We start from the raw sequence: 12,244 nt of genomic DNA on the forward strand, positions 1-12,244 counted from the left end.
CAAAATGTTCAAAATTGACAAATCAAGACATATAAAATTAAGCATGTTGCTTAAAGAATATGAATATAAATTTAATTTTTAAAAGCTAAAGGAATTTAAAGCATCCTCTCTGGAGAGTGGAATGGGGGCCCACGATCTACAATTTTGAATCCTTGAAGCCAGATATATTCCAGAATTCAGATATTTTCTGATTTTTCAAAAGGTAACATCATGCACACACACTGTGTCATACTTACTACCATCAAGGTTTGGGGCAGCAATCAATAATTAACACCATGTTTTTGCAGTGAGACTTTAAGCTTAGGTTAGGTTGTGCCACCAGAATGAGCTTTGGTGCTAACGGTGCCCCCCAAGAAATCAGTTTTCAAAGCATTTTTTGGTTTCGAAAAATGCAGACCAGTAATTGTAGACTTGCACTTGATTTTTTTTAAACTACATATAGTACTTACTTTGATAAAAATCAAAATCTTTTTTGAAAGATCACTCTGGTAGAAGGGTAGGAGTGGGGTGGGGTGGGGTGGGGGTGGGGGTGGGAAGTAAGAGCACCCCAGGGGGCGAGACTGGAGTAGGAGACTGATGAAAAGCTAACACAATAATGAAGTGACCAGATTTAAGGATCTGCAGTAAGGCAGCAGTGATGGGTAGAGATAGAAATAGATAGATTGAAAGATATTGTCCAAAAAAGAAATCAAATGGGAGAGGTAAGGGAGAAGGCACAATCGAGGACAAAGCTCAGGTTCTTGATTTGGGAAATTGAGTGGGTTGGAGGGGCCATTAATTGAAGGAAGAATGTGGAAGGAAAGGACGTTTGGAGGACAAAGAGACAGGTGAGGCTGAGGCCCGTAAGATGTTCCTTAGGAGATGTTTAGAAGGCATTTGAAAACATTTGGGTTAATATCAATTTTACATACCCAATGGCAGGTTTCCTAGGGAGAAGGGCAGGGAGGACAAAGCAGGGACAGTATTTAAGCACCCAGCTCTCCTCTCTGCTTTGCAAAGAAAATGACCAAGGGAAGAAAATGACCAAGCCCTGAAGTCAGCCCACTAGGTTCCCATTCCCCAAACCAGGGAGGCAGCTAAGGTGACTATAGATGCCCCTGGACGTCCTCTGTGAGGAAAGGAAATAGCTTCCCAGAAAAGCCAATTCTAGATTCAGTTAACAGCTAATGTGATAATTGACAACTCCCTTTGATAAGAGAAGTTGGAAATAATTCACTTTCTACTATCTCCACATATCAAAATTGGAGAAATTGTCAGAAAGAAACTACTCCTCGAAAAAGTGCCAGTTTTAAATTGTTTCAGGGTTGAATTATTTCAAAATCAAACCTCATATATGCTATTTAGGACATCCCAGAGAATAAGAAAGAAAATATCTTCATTCTTTTAAAGACACTGACATAGCGCGGATACTGGAACTTGTCCATAGTATTTAAAAAAAAAAAAACAAACTCCCATATTTATAAATATACATGAAAAGTCTAAATACAATAGCAATAGAATCTAAGGGTGCTTTAAAAGTTAATTCAAGTGAGATTTATTCCAGGAAGGTAAGCACAGTTAAAAATTAGGAACCCTCTATGGTCATGCCACCCTGAACAAGCCCGATCCCGTCTGATCTTGGAAGCTAAGCAGGGTCAGGCTCGGTTAGTACTTGGATGGGAGACCACCTAGGAAGACCAGGTGCTGTAGGCATAAAAAAATAAAAATAAAAAATAAGAGATTGTAAATTGCAAGGTCCTTGCAATCTGTGAGTGTCAACGAAGGGTTGCCTCGCCTAAAAAAAAAAAAATTAGGAACCCCAATACTTTACTTCCTCATATTAACATATCAAAGGGGATGATGATCATGGGGGATTTCCAAAAAGCATAACGTTCTAATTTTTCAGAAATTCAATAAAATCAATAACATACACACACACAACCAATACCTTTGTTCCTGCTTAATGGTGAAATATAAGCATTCTGATTAAAGTCCCCAATAGTATCGACATGCTAAACAATAAAATAAAAAGTAAAATAAATGGTATCAATATTCTAAATGAGAAGGCAAGTTTCCCATTGCTGGCATATGTTATCGTTGCATTCTGTGTAAGAATAGCCAGAATATTCAAAAAGAAGAGTAATTGCGGGGTTCATTCTATCATATTAAATGTGCTATAAATCTAGTTACTAAAACAATGGAGAATGAATAGACTCATCAATGAAACAAAACAGACTATTGCGTATTTAAAGGGTGAAATTTCAGATCGGTGAGGTGCTGAGGAAAATAAATGTACGTAACGGCCATTCTTCTTATATAAAAAACAACCTTTTTCCTAAGTCTGCTTTCTAATAAATCTCTTTTGACTTGAATCCTCAATCCAGATTCTGCTACTAGAGAACTCAGTCTAATCTGCATTACCTCATCTAGTTCTCAAATATGAACCTAGAAGGTAGATTTTATTCTATCTTACAAATAAAGAAAACTGAAGTTTAGAAAGTTAAAAAAAAATGTGCCTAAGTAGTAGATCTGGGAGTAAAAGCCAGGTCGAGGAGGTTCCCAAGTTCATGTCCTCGGCCACTTGAGAGGCCTATTCCCTTATTGTCATCCAAACTGTCGAGGCCAGGTACAGCCCTTCTGAAGGATAGCCCATGGGTCATATTTGTCGCACTGGCAGGTCCTAAATAAAGGCAGGTTTTTGCTTAACTAATGTCTCAAGAGTCACAAGATAAGTTCACGTAAAAATACCCAAAATGTACACAAGTTCCTCCACCTACATAACACGCTACCACCATATCACACCATTAAAAAAACAACAACAACAAAAACAAACAAACAAAAAAAACACCAGTTTTGAAATTCTATCTCTGGCCACACATTCTGCACCAGAGAATGTTAGGTACATTATGCAACAAAAAATAATTCTAATTGCCCTCTCTGCCTACCCAGTCATTCCATGAGTCCATTAAGCAAATGAGACAAGCCCAGAGTTCTCAGCTCCACCCAACAGACCTAGTAGATTAATCATCTTCCATGAAGTCTTTAAAGATTACACCCCCAAGCTCTCTCATCTGTACACACCCCTAACGATGTACATGTCACAGTGGTTTCTAAGGGTCTTTCGCTTCATCTACTATGGATTCTCTGAAAAAAAAAAAAAAAAAGAACTCATATTCATATTTCTAAAACCTGTGAAGGCTCCTGGCCCTTGATGGGTATTTCATGTTTGTTAAATGAACGAATGAATGAATGAATGAGTGAGTGAGTGAGTGAGTGAGTGAGGAATGAATGGCAAATGGATAAAGGCATTACTCTTCAGACTACAACAGAACAGAAGCTAAATACCAGAGCGGACACTCATGGGCTGACTGTGGCTATGGCTACTTGCCTAAGGTACCTTTTCATTCATAGTGAAGGCTGGAATCTTCCTTGTTACGTATCTCTAGTATCACAATACACTGTTACACAGATATATTTTTACATGTCTGTTTTTAACACATTAACCTTCGGATCCTTCTCAGAAGAAACTAAATCTCTGTGTACATTTGTATCCCTAGCAGCTGGATCAAAACTAGAGCAAAGCAGGAACTCAATTCTTGCTGCTTCGGTGTGTGAATTAATGAGTGATTGAGTTTTTTTTTCTTAATCTATCAAAAGTCCAAACACGATACCCAGGATGAAAGTCTTCTGACGGAGAAACAATCAAGGACCCATGCATTTTCTGCAGGCGACTTGGCCTGAGGTCCCCTCTCATCTCCCCTCTGGGGAGGATCTTCGTTAGACTGAGACATGAGACAGCCATAGGGGATCTGGCCCAGGTAGCATATTCTAAACATACCTCATGTCCCATGGGTCACTAAGGGCTGTGACCAACAAAGGAAATATTGTTGTGTTGAGAGGAAAAACAAATTTAAAAGAAATAAAGCTTATGATGCAGCTTAGTTACAAGACAAGAATACTTCTTTCTTAAACAGGAAGGCGGAGCAATGGGCATGACCCAGACACTATATCAGAGTGACCATCTGGAGAAAGAGATATCCATTCCAAGTTCTGCTATCAGTCAGAGGAGGCCAGAATTTCAACCAGAAACTGCGAGAGAATTATTACTGAGCCTTTTGGAGAAAGTTCACATTATAATTAAACTAAGTATTACTGTTACTTAATCTTCAGGGGTCTAAAATTGTCCTAGGCCATTATTAGTCCTTTGAGAAACATAGATCTTCCTTTGCCAGTAATAACCTAAGACATTTGTGGAATTAAGCTGTAGTCGTATTCAGTTCATATTTTATCTGCATAAAATTCCCCAAGAAATTCATTAACCAGGATTTTTTCATTATAGCAAAAGAACTCTTATGTTTAAAAAAATAAATTCAGATAAGGCCTACCCTTCGACCTTTCTTTATAACCTAGGAAGCAGGTGGCAGCTTAAGATAGTCTCTAAATATTTGTGTCTAGAACAAATTTAAATCTCTTCTATCAATTCCCGTAGAGCAGATCTAAAACCCCAAACTACCAAAGTTCCCTCACTTTGTGGTAGGGATTGAAATGAGTCTATGCCCAAATCAATGTAAGCATGACCTGAGACATAAAATTATTCTTTGCGTATATAAACAAACACACACACACACACACTTTTTCTAGCATTTTAGTAATATTATCACTTTGATCTAAAATTTGTTTCTTCTCACATCAGCTAGTACTGGATTCTTTAATCTTCTTTTATAGATAGTTTTCAATTCACTGATCAGCTTAAGTCTCCTGAAACCTGTAACTATAAAACCCAACACTGAAGAATATACCAAACCATTCACTGTAGGCACAGATGTAAAGGGAGACTCGAGATCACTGGACATTTACTTAATCGGGATTTTTAATCAATGTTTTGGACATGTGCAAAATATTTACTCAGACCATTCATAGACACCAAGCATCCTCTTCTACCTCTATGCCCCAGTGCAGGAGTATCACCGTAAATGAAATCCTTGCCTTAATTTCTCGTCTAACATAAGCACTGATTTTTTCTTTTCTATTAGTATTTTCATTGAATACAAACTCTGGATCTATCCTTGCTTCTCAAAATATAAAAATGAGCAAGACACAGTACTTGCTCTCTAAAAACATATATATCAAAAAGGGGAGATAGACATGCAAATAAAAAGCTGCACTATGAACGAGACAATAAATACCGTTATTGAGTATTTACCACACGCTGGTCATGGAGCTAAAAATGCCTCCTGCAGCTTTTTGCTAAAATCCTATGATGTAGACCCTGTGATTTTCATTCCCATTTTGCAGATGAGGGACTGAGGCTTGGAGAGACCAGTCCACATACTCAGAGTCCTAAAACTAGGTAATGGGAAGAGCGTGTTACAACAAGGAAGGAAGAGGCAGCTCAGCCTAGATGAGGCAGGAAAGATTTCAAGGAGCAGGAAATCTCCAGGTTCAGCTTTGAAGAATGAGTTAGGAGGCCTCTGAGTCAATGAAATAGACCATATTGCAGGAAGTCAAATGTCTAAAAAGGCTTTAAGAGCTGATAACTTGAACTTCTTTTTGGTGTTTGTTTCCTTGTTTAGCCAAAAAAAAAAAAAAAAGCAACAAGATCACTAAAAAAAATTAAATGAAATTAAATAGTGTATACGTGGAAAACCTTCTATCATCCATCCCTCCTCCCAGCTTGATCTTTCTCTCTTCCTAAAATGTTACAATTATCCATTCATTCTTGTGGGTGAAGGTATTTTGTCTGCTCTGTCAGTTCTCTTTTAAATATACAGATGAGACACTTGTTAATCATTATCCACTAACATTCTAGCATGAATCAATGTCTCAGCTCCATGCTAGCCCTGGAGTTGATTGTTAGTTACTGCTTAGATGACCTTGGGCAATTTTCTGAACTGTATGTAAAATGGGGATGGATAAGAGTATCTACCTCATAAGATTGTTGCAAGGATAAGAGATAATATGCACAAAGCACTTAGTACAGTAAGCAGTCAAAAAATGTTAGCTAATCTTATCATTAACAAGACCTTGAGGAAAGGGGGATTGGAAGGGAAGTGTCTGGATGAGGGGAAGGCTAGGGAGAACAGATTTGAGGGAGACCATCCCTGTCAATCTGGAGCTGAGGATTAAGACACAAAGACATAGGGGACCAGAAGGCAGAGATTGTTTGAGGGGAGACAGGAGGGTCTCATCTATGCTCTAGTACTGGTTGGGTCTTACATGGTTACATATTGGTTTCCCCACAAACCTTACCAGTCTAGTTCATCACTGTATCCCCAGCACCCAGTGCCTCACTACATGCTCGATAAGTGTTTGTTGAATGAATGAGGGATTAACTTTTGTGTTAATACATATAATATGTATGGAACAAAAGCAGACGGAAGACACTCTAAAACATTCATTGTAGTTACATTAGGTTCACAAGATTACAGATGACTGCTTTGTGTTACTTGTCTCTCTGTTTTTCAGATTTTCTGCACCAGTCTTTAGTCTTATAATTTGGAGGTGGATGGGGTGCAGGAGACAGGGGGCAGGGGTTGGGGGGGTCAGGCCATTCTTGATTTTCCAGACTATCCATAGTTAGATTTTCTCATTTTTCCCTCATAAAAGAGGGAATTTTATGAAACAGAGCTTCTCAAATTCTAATGTGCTTACGAATCATCTGGAAATCTGGCTAAAATGCAGGTTCACATTCAGCAGATCTGGGGCAGGGCCCGAGAGCCTGCATTTTAACAAGCCCTCAGCTGAGGCTGATAGGGTTGGTCTGTGGACCACACTGTGAAAAGCCAGGTGAAATGTAAAATAAACCCAGCCCAAACATACAAAGAAAACAAAGGCAGGAAGAAATAGGCCAATAGGCAGATGGCATCTCATCCAACATGACTTCGGGACATCTCTCTCTTAGATGGTGCATTCTTTGGGAGTCTATTTTTGCTCACTTGGTCTGTTTGGAGTCTGTATTGCTCAAAAGAAGGGATTAGAGTCTATTGAAGCCCTGGGGATACTCATATTTTCTCAACAAAAGGAAGGGCTGGCTCGTTTTTTTTTGTTTTGTTTTGTTTTTTGCTGTCTTCCATTAAACACCAACCACCACCGTTGCTGTCATTTTGAGTTCTCTTTAGATTAATGCCTCCTAAATTAATTTTGTGTCCAATAAACCTCTTTAAATATGTTTGTTCAGCAGACCAAATTGGACCCTTCGATTTAACTAACGGTGGAAACGCAGCCACACAACACTCGTCCCCATCCGCACGCGGTCGGCCCTGCTCTTTCATTAGTCACTGTCACCGGCGGTGCTCACTGGTCCCTGCTAAGCTCCTCCATGTAATCAAATGTTGCTCCTATTGAAATATAATCCTCCCAGAGCACAGAGGGGCATTTTCTAAATTGGCTGGAGCGGATTACAAAGCCCTGAAGAAGAAAATAAGGAAAAGTAGAAGCAATCCTTAATTTAAGATTTTCTGACAGCAGCGAATCTCCACCTTTCGTTTAATCCCCCGTTTCTCACAGAAATTTTAGCACGCTCCGCCCCCTCTTGTTCCACTCCATTCCCATGGCTATTCCAACCCTGCTACTCCTAATATTACAGACTTTGGAGTCTGTCCCAGCTCCTCGTTTTACAGATGAGGAATCTGAAGCTCTGGGAGGCTGGATAAACCCTCTGGGACACCAAGGCTTCCTTCCTTCGTGACCTCCAGCTGTCTAGATCATGGACTTGGGAGTGAACCAATCAGGTTTGCTGTTGTTTTAACATCTGGATATTCCTGGTAAACAGCTTTAAAAGTCAAATGGTGCTTTAATAATAATAACAATATAGATTTTACAATATAGAAATTTTTGAACATACCCCAAAGTAGAGAGAACAGTATGATGAATCTCCATGCATCTGTCATCTAGTTTTGATAATTATCATCATTTGGCCATTCTTGTTTATTCCCTCATTTCATCATTTACTTATTTTTATTTAAGAAATTATTGTGCATACTTTGGGTTATTTCCAGGCTTTCCCTCTATGTCTCCAAAATGATAGGCATCTGCTATTCTCTCCATATTTATTAATTTTAGATATCACCTGTTGACTTCATATTAAGGCAAATCAAGACATAGCTCTCTTTCCCAGCCCAGCATCTTATCCTATCTGTTTCAGTTTCTCCAAGGAAAAAATTCTAGGTCTCCTGCAGAAATGGAATGAGAATCTAATCTCTAACTGCTTCTTACATATACTTCCAAATAACTACTCTCTCCAGTGCCCAATCTCACCAGCATGTTAAGGCTCCTGGGCCCACCATATCTGAATCTTTCCTGTATTCTAAATGACAAAAGCAAGCACACAAAGGATGTGTGTCCACACCCCCCCCCCCCCCCCCCCCACACACACACACACATACACACACACACACACACACACACATTTGCAAAGATCTGCAACCAGCCAGTTTTAAACTTCATCCTCTTGGCTAAGAAATGAATCTTTTTGCCTCTTCTCTCTGACCGGGTGTTTTGCGGTTTAGGGCTCCAAGTGTTTCATGATTTCCTATTTCTTCTTCTCCCTATTATTTTGGATAATTTTTGGAGAAATGAAAGATTTAAAAAAAAAAAGAATTAAAAACACCTTTACTCCATCATTTTCCAGAATATTCTACTCATTACAATTTGAAAATGGCTCCATTGGTCGTTAGCCATGGCATTTTGAGAGAGACTTATCTGCACTGAATCTCAGTTTTCTCAAGTTTCCTATCAATCTTCTCTCCTTGGGGAGGATGGATTGAATAAGCATGATGCTTGGGACACAGAGGAGCCCTGTTACATCAAGACATGGATAATGGTCAGCATACAAGGTAGTGTTATGACTTCCCAGAAGGCTGGAGATCAGAGCAGGTCCCAGGGATAACTCGGTACCCTGCTTGGCACCACCACAGGCATTTACCTGCATTTCCAATTCAGCTCATTGCCCAAACACCATCCCAGGATTGGTGGGGCAAGCAGAAGGCTCACCTCTCAAATCTCCACAGTGACCATCACTGTAATGGAGCACTCTACTATCCTGAGGAAGAACCAAGGGGTCCAAAGTCCTGGTCTTCCTCACAGAATTCAAATTTTGCATGCCACTTTAGAGTTTTATTATGTTTTATTAACAAACCAAAAATTATCTGTATATCTATAAAAATTACTGTTTGGTCCAGCAATCTCACTTCTAGGAATCTATCCCAAAGATATGTTGGCAAAAATAAGAAAAGCTATCAGTATATGACTATTGCTGCAGGATTATATATAATAGCAGAAAACTGGAGAACAATTAAATGCCCATCAATAGAAAAACTATTGAAATATGGTATATCCACACCGTGAAGTGTTACAGGTCTATCAGAAGAGGTACAGTGTAAGGAAGTAGTTGCCAGGAGAAATAGTTAAGTAAAAATTTCAATGTGGTAAAGTTTGCATAGTTCCTAAAAAGTGGTGGAAATAAAGATATGCATATATATGCAAATGCATATTTTAAAGTGAAAGGATGAACCACGCAATTTTTTAAATGGTTACCTACTTACAGAGGGAAATAGAAGGGATAAAATCCAGCCTTCTCTGAATATACCTCATTTTCAGGATTTGACTTAAAACAAATAATTTACATAAATAATTTACATAATTACAAAGTGAAATTAAATTTGAAAAAACACAATCCCTGAAATCAAAAGCAAAATTAAACAAATGAATATAAATGTATATCCTTTGGCAGAATCATAAGAACAGATATTCTAGGCGATTCTAAAGGAATTACTTCCCTAGTAGGATATACCTTAAAAACAGAAAGAACTTGCAAACTCATAAATTTTTTTCAGTAATAATTTTTGATGGGAGTATTGGTGTTATTATCCAGCAGACTCTGAGTGTGTGTATTGTAAAAAAAAAAAAAGGGTGGGGGAAGGGTATTCATGATGGTGTCATTGAGAACCAGGTTGTTCAGTGCAGGAGAAAGGTGACACACATGTCAGGTCAGTGAGGTTTACTCTGTTATCCTAAATTTGAATTGATGGTATCAATATAAACTAATAAGATACTTTTCTTTTTTTAAAACTTTTTTATTTTTGAAATAATTATAGAGTCACAGAAAGTTGCAAAGATAGAGATGTTCTATGACCCCTTCACCCAGTTTCCACTAATGGCTACTTGCTACATAACTACAGTGCAGTATCAAAACCAGGAAACTGAGGTTGGTACAATGTGTATATATAGTTCTGTGTTATTTTGTCACATGTATGAAATTTTGTAGCCACCACTACAATCAAGGAACAGAATTATTCTATCCCCACAAAGACCTCCCTATCCTCCTGCTCACCCTTCATAATCATACCCACCTCCTCCCACTCATCATCTCTAACCCCTGACAACGACTAATCTGTTTTCCATATCTATAATTTTGTCATTTCAAGAATGTTACATAAATGGAATCATACAGTGTGTCGTTGGCTTTTTCATTCAGCAAAATGCCTTTCAGATCCATCCAAGTTGTGTGTGTGAATAGTCTGTTCCTTTTTATGGATGGGTTGTATTGCATGGAATGGATATACCCTAGTTTGTTTAGCCATTTACCCACTGAAAGATATTTTGGTTGTTTTCTGTTCGGGGCTATTACAGATAAAGCTGCTACAAACATTTATGTTCTGGTTTTTCTACAGATATAAGTTTCATTTCTCTGGGGTAAATGCCTAGGCGTATGATTGCTTTAAGTGTACGTTTCATTTTTAAGGAACGGCCACACCATTTTACATTCCCACCAGCAATTTGTAAGGACCAGTTTCTCTGCATCCTTGCCAGTATTTGGTGTAGTAACTTTTAAAAACATTTTTAGCTGCTCAAACAGCTCTATAGCGATTTCTCATCATTGTCTTAATTTGAATTTCCCTAATGGCTAGTGATATTGAACATCTTTTCATGTGCTTATTTGCAATCTGTATGTACTTTCAGTGAACTATCACATAAAACTATGCCTTTTGCCCATTTTATAATCGGACTGTTTGTGATTTTACTAAGTCTTGAGTGTTTTTATATATCCTAGATATGTGTTCTTTGTCATGTATGTTGTTTGCAAGTATTTTCTCCAAGTATGTAGCTTGTCTTTTCATCCTCTTAACAGGCTCTCTCACAGAGTAAAAGTTTAAATTTTGGTGAAGTCCAATTTTTTTTATTTTTTTCTTTTATAGATCATACTTTAGAGCTCTTGACCAAGCTATAGGTCCCTAGTACTTTTTCCCATGTTTCCCCCTACAATTTTTATAGTTTTATGTTTTACATTTAAATCTATGACTCATTTTAGGTTAATTTTTGTATAAGGTATAAGGTTTAGGCTGAAATTTGTTTTGCCTATGGACACCTAACTGCTCTAGCACCTTTTGTTAAAAAGATGATCCTTTCTCCATTGAATTACCTTTGCAACTTTGTCAAAAATCAGTGTGGTTTATTTCCAGATTTTCTGTTCTGTTCTATTGATCTGTGTACCTATAAACCTCTGCCAATGACACTTGCCTTAATTATTGTAGCCATGTAGCAAGTTTTAAAATCAGATGGACTGATCTCTCTCACTTTAAAAAAAAAAAAAATGTTTTAGCTACTGTTGTTACTTTGACTTTTCATATAAATTTTAGAATAAGCTTGCCTATTTCTATAAAAAAATATATATTGCTGGGATTATAATAAAAATTATATTCACCTATAGATTAATTGGAGAGAAGCGACATCTTTTCTGTGCTCAGTTTTTCAATCCATGAACATGATGTCTTTTCATTTATTTAGATCTTCAATTACTTTCATTAGCACTTTGCAGTTTTCAACACATAAGTCTTGTATGAGTTCTGTTAAGAATTATACCTAAATATTTCCTTTTTAAACTAATCGTAAACAGTATGTTGATTGGTTCAGTTCCCGTGCATTCAATGCTTGTATATGGAAACACAATTCACTATTAAATTATACAATTCACCTTGTCTGGAACTAGAAACATAAGATATTCACTTTTAAAGTAGATGCAAATATTTCCTATTTTTTCTTGGAACACTCAAAGAAGGTTTTCTGAACATGATCCTCAACTGATATTTCGGTTGGTAATCCACAAAGACTCAGACTTGCCACTGCTGGCATCTCTTCAGAGGCTTTCAGAAGTTCAGCATTGCTCTTAGATTGTCCTTGACACAAAGGGAACACTTATACCAGGGACACCTAAGAGAGAAAGGCAGCCGATGAACAAGTGTTGGGCACACTGTTCTTCAGGTCTCCT

At 37.8% G+C, this 12,244-nt stretch overlaps 1 pseudogene; it reads left to right on the forward strand.

Moving 5' to 3' along the window:
- Positions 1–1,573: 1,573 nt before the first annotated feature.
- On the forward strand, positions 1,574–1,692 carry LOC111738136 (annotated as a pseudogene).
- The last annotated feature ends 10,552 nt before the right edge of the window (positions 1,693–12,244 follow it).

Source organism: Pteropus vampyrus, unplaced genomic scaffold (genome assembly GCF_000151845.1).
Source record: "Pteropus vampyrus isolate Shadow unplaced genomic scaffold, Pvam_2.0 Scaffold35, whole genome shotgun sequence".
Taxonomy (NCBI): domain Eukaryota; kingdom Metazoa; phylum Chordata; class Mammalia; order Chiroptera; family Pteropodidae; genus Pteropus; species Pteropus vampyrus.